Source organism: Penaeus vannamei, chromosome 39 (genome assembly GCF_042767895.1).
Source record: "Penaeus vannamei isolate JL-2024 chromosome 39, ASM4276789v1, whole genome shotgun sequence".
Taxonomy (NCBI): Eukaryota; Metazoa; Arthropoda; class Malacostraca; order Decapoda; family Penaeidae; genus Penaeus; species Penaeus vannamei.
In genome coordinates this window covers 10,182,459-10,187,458 of record NC_091587.1, presented here as the reverse complement: position 1 = coordinate 10,187,458, position 5,000 = coordinate 10,182,459, and the positions used below count along the sequence as shown (strand labels likewise).

The window sequence follows — 5,000 nt, the reverse complement described above, 5'->3', positions numbered from 1 at the left end:
CATTGTAGACTGCAGTCGGGAATAAGAAAATCAATAGAAAAGAACACAAAACAGGACTTAAACAGCAGTCTTCTCTGGAGAAACTTTCAATGCATTCCCTAGAAGAAAATCAAAATAAAATACGTGTGCTCAGAAAAAAAAAAAAACTAAACAATACCATGTGTGAGATGTTTTCTTTATTTTGCTTTTCCTTTTAATCAAAGAGGATGTTGGGAAAAGGGGTGGCAGATGAAAGCTAAAAGATAAAAAATAATTCACTAACCATCTGTCAAGAAAAACAAATGGAAAACAGATCATACAGGATCCTCTGGGCATCGCAAAAAACCTAGCACGTCTAGGAAAACTTCACCAAAATGCTCATGGCAATACTATCATAACACAAAGCCAACAACGGAAGAAGAACATTAGTGTAAGAAAGGTTTTGTTTTTTGGTCTCGTTTTTGTAACTCTGAACAAGGAATGTTGTTTCATCACTACGCAAGAAAAGAATGTGTTCGGCAACTGGCTTACTGAAAGATTAAGGCAACATGAAAACTGTGAAGGACACCTGACTTGTAGAGGAAAAGCAGCTATCGCCACTAATTACCATGGAAACAACTCTCTCTACGCAAAATTTGTTGATTTTACTCTAAGTGAATGGTGACCAACTATATCCACCGTATGATCTGATTATGAGACTGATCTTATTCTGTGTAGAAGAATTATGACTAGCTGCATCCAGGGGTGTCAAATGGGGGAGCAACTGCGCCCCCTCCTAAGACTCTGCTTGCTCCCCTCAAGGTCTGGTCACAATTCTAAACTTTTTTTCACTATATTACACTTACATAGGTCCAGTTATAGCTTAAAAATGCCCCTAGAATAGTTTGTTTTTCTAAATCTTTGTTTGCTTTGTTCGCTTTGCTCGCCTACTTGCCTTTACTCCCCCAAGAAAAAACTGAAATGACACCCATGGCTGCATCCCCAATATGGTCCAATTACATGACTTGTTTTAGTTTATCTACACAAACTATGGCTCACTTGCTCTACTATACTGCATGATTATGTCTTTATTTCATTCCATCTACATGAACTATTGCAAACTACATACACCATTAAATAATGGAAGGCAGTGGTGCGCTACTGCTCAGCTACAAAAATTTGGCCAGAGCTGCAACTCTTTTCTATTTGCTATAGTAATCAAAGTCTGCCTTGTAATGTTGGGTTCAAAATGGATTACTTACAATAGACAGGAAAATAACTAAGAAAAGGGAGAGAGAAATGCCCACCCTTTTGATTCATGTAAAAAAAAAAAAAAAAAAAAAAAAAAAAAAAAGTCTATAAAAATAATACATCAATAAAAAGGACAAATAAACAAATAATGATAATAAATAAGAATTTGAAGACACTATTTAACTGCAGGAATAAGACCTTAAAAATTCCTTCTAAAGTGTAACCAACATAAAGGTATAAATATTTTGTAATAATTGCAAATAGCTTCCATGCCAAAAAAAAAAAAAAGGCTTAAAGATGAGGGGTTAATTCATATCTAATGTCATAATTTTAAATCTTGACCATATTGTTTTTTTTATAAATATAGAGCATAAAGATTGCTTAACATACAAATCGTTACAGTCAATCAGATGAACTCGATAATACTCTCCCATGGTACATGTAAATGATATCATTGCCCCTCTTCATGTCTACCTGGTTAATTTGAAATTCCGTGTTGTGCACTCAAAAGGGTTAAGGTCATTCTAACATGCAGTGGAGTGAGGAATATAACCGTTTAGTACATTTATGTAAACGTATTTAAGTTTTTTAAAAATATATTTAAAAAAACATATTTAGATGAAGAAAAGGGGGAAATGAATCAAACAAATATGTGTATTTAAAAATGACATTAAAACCAATAACAGTTTTATGCTTTCATTCACAAGTGAGTGATAAGATACACAAAAAAACTAACAAAAAAAAAAAAAAAAAAATGACCAAAACTCTATACTAACTATGGCTTATAAAGATGGAGAGAGCGGTTATCAGGAGCTTACATGACTTTAAGGCAACCCCCAGAGACCACTCACGTACTTGGCTTCGTGTAAGGCGATGGGGAACGGAGGCCTAGATAGCAATCATGCCCCACCAGCCATTTCAAGTGGTGTATTACTGTAAGGTGAGGGGGGGGGGAACCAGGGCCGTTGTATAGCGGTAAAATTGTAACCCCCGAACCAGCCACTTTCAACTCTTTTTATCTTTTTAAATGATGAGAAGTAGTAGTCTCATACATAAAAAAAAGATCAAGGTAAAGCAAGAGACAGAAGAAACAGAAAGGAAAAGAAAAGATTCTCTTTTTTTTTTTTCCTATTTTTTTCAGGGGTGGTTAAGGGCCATTACCGGATATCTAACAAATACAAGAAAAGGGGGCAGTAAATTCACTCACCATTAATAATACAGGGTGACATAGAGTTGGGGGGGAGTGGGGAGGTGGGGGGGATGCTATTAAATACAAGGAGAAAATGATGAATATAAGTCCAGAGATAACAACTACTCTCTGAAATGTAGTCCAGGCGCCAAAGCCTTTCAGAGGACAACCTTTGAGAAACTGGAAAAAAGAGAGAGAAAAAAAAAGAGGAGGGAGTCGTACAGCTTTTTCTCTGGCTTATGGGGTTAGTTTGTGCATCTTTCTTTTTTTTTCTTTTTTTTGTGTGTGTGTGTGTGTGTGATGTTAACTTTGATGTCACTTCTTATTGTCTTTTTCTCCTTCTTTTTATATTTTTTTCTTACTTTATTTCATTTTACTTTACTTCTGAACTTTATTTTTGCATTCTTTTGCGGAGGATGCACTGGCATACATTTCATGAATGAGAGTAGAGTGAATAAAAATTTGGATATTCCAAGATATAATAGGGAACCTCAATCAAATCAAATGATAACTCACTTGTATCTATACATTTTACAATTCACTGCTCAAGAATTTACTAAAAAAAAAAAAAAAAAAAAAAAAAAAGAATATAAACAAGCTTATAACCATTCAGGAATTAAAAAAATATATATTACCTTATCTGATTCAGAAAAAATATATGTATAGAAATATGAGGATACATATATACAAATATACACTGCATTATTTTGAAAGGGGCATCTTTGTTTCATCCTAAACAGCAATTTGCCTATGTAATGGTGGGAACATAGCAAGGGAATCCTAGATATATATCATCAATAATATATGCACTCTCCTGAGCAAACCCCAAAGGGAATTTCGTGAGACACACTGAAATCTGCAGATCACCATTTAATTGGCATAAAGCTACACTCACTTATGGTATTGGGTTATCCTGTGGGTTATGATAAAAGGGAGATCTTGTCATTTTTAGAAAGTGTGTGTAAGTTGAATAATCTAGCACACTCCAAGAGTCAACTTAAACATCTAGAGTTCTTTGAATTCCATACTCATAGTTTGATTATCTTTCTTAGAAAAAAATACCTGATTAAAATCACTTACTTTCTTATTTTTCTTTCTTATCTTTTCTCTCTCTCTCTCTATTTTTTCTTTAGCAAAAGTAACTGCAGTATTTATATTGTCTCATAATAAATGTAACATTTCAGCAATGATGGTAGTGACATTTATTCATTTATCACTTCATGCTTGCAAGAATACTGTCCATATAGCATCTAAATATTTACATATTTTGATAATTCTGGAAATCTGGCATTCTAAACCCAATGTTAAATGCCTACATTAAGGGTACGACAACTACCGGTGTGGCACTGCAAGCATTTCCAAAATCTAGCACAGTGTACTTCCCTTTACCTAACTAATGAGCTTATGGAGGGATAATCTTTTTTTACGTGTCAAGCAAACAAAATTCTTGTGGTGTATAAGCCTAATGACTTTTACTGTTTATCTCTTTACTTTTTGAGGTCTTTTAGCTTCAAACTTACTCAGCATATATTGCCAAACATTCTCACAAAATGGTAGAATCATGCAATAATACTTCTGAAATTGATTCTCGCCCAACAAAGTGACACTTCAGAACTAAGTTACGAAGTAGCGGAAATTAAACTTCATTCTAGAAATCAATCATTGGTTATAACACAATAGATGGAATAAAATAAGCTATCCTCAACTTGATATGGTTACAGCTCATGCTCACAGACACCATGAAAAATCAGTCGCGAATCAGGCAGCAAGAAGGGTTATCTGCCGTCAAAAACATTGGCCAGCGTAAATAAAAGCGCTCAGGCATGGCCCTTCTCATTTTGTTCTCAGGGCATACTCGCTAAAGCCAGGAATCAAATGCATGGGAAATGGGTCTGTTTGCTACTGCAGGAAACATGGCAACATTTCAATATTTTCTTTCTTTCTTTTTTTTTCCAGTCATGGTAAAGCCAATCTTCTCCCATTGCGCTGGTAGATTAATAAGACAAGCAAACATAATGACAGGCCAAAGTTTATCTGGTCCATTTCTCTCAGTCACTCCGAAAGGAAAAGTTCCCTCACTGTAAACATTAGAATCTGCCTAACGAAAGGTGTACCTGGTTACACTTACTGGTACTTTACAGGCCTACTGAAATTATTACAGTAAAAAAAAAAAAAATCACAAGGAACTTACACTATGTACTAGTAATATGAAGTTCATAATTTCAAAGTACATAAGCTATAACCCTCTGAAAGTGAGACCTAATTCACAGCATTTCAATTTCTTCACAAAATATATTCACCTCAAAGATAGCTCCTTATATACAGTTAGCTCATTAATATCTTTAATCAATATATTTGTTCTTCTGCATTCCTTACCACAAAATATCTATAGGACATATAAAGGACTGATAATCAAGATATTATTTGTTAGTACTGCCACATCAACAGTTTACCTACAAGCAAAAATGATCAAAACATCATGAGTCATTTTGGATTTTTTTTTCTTTACAGTCTGGCACTACAGACTAGTACTATAATTGTATACAAAAAATCTTTTTTAGGAATACTTAAAACAAAGAAACACACACCCAAACACAGCACA

At 34.3% G+C, this 5,000-nt stretch overlaps 1 protein-coding gene across 4 annotated transcripts in view; it reads right to left on the bottom strand.

The window, feature by feature from the left end:
* The window catches only part of slpr (slipper), a 213,316-nt gene that overhangs the window by 23,099 nt on the left and 185,217 nt on the right, over positions 1 to 5,000 (bottom strand). The window lies entirely within an intron of this gene.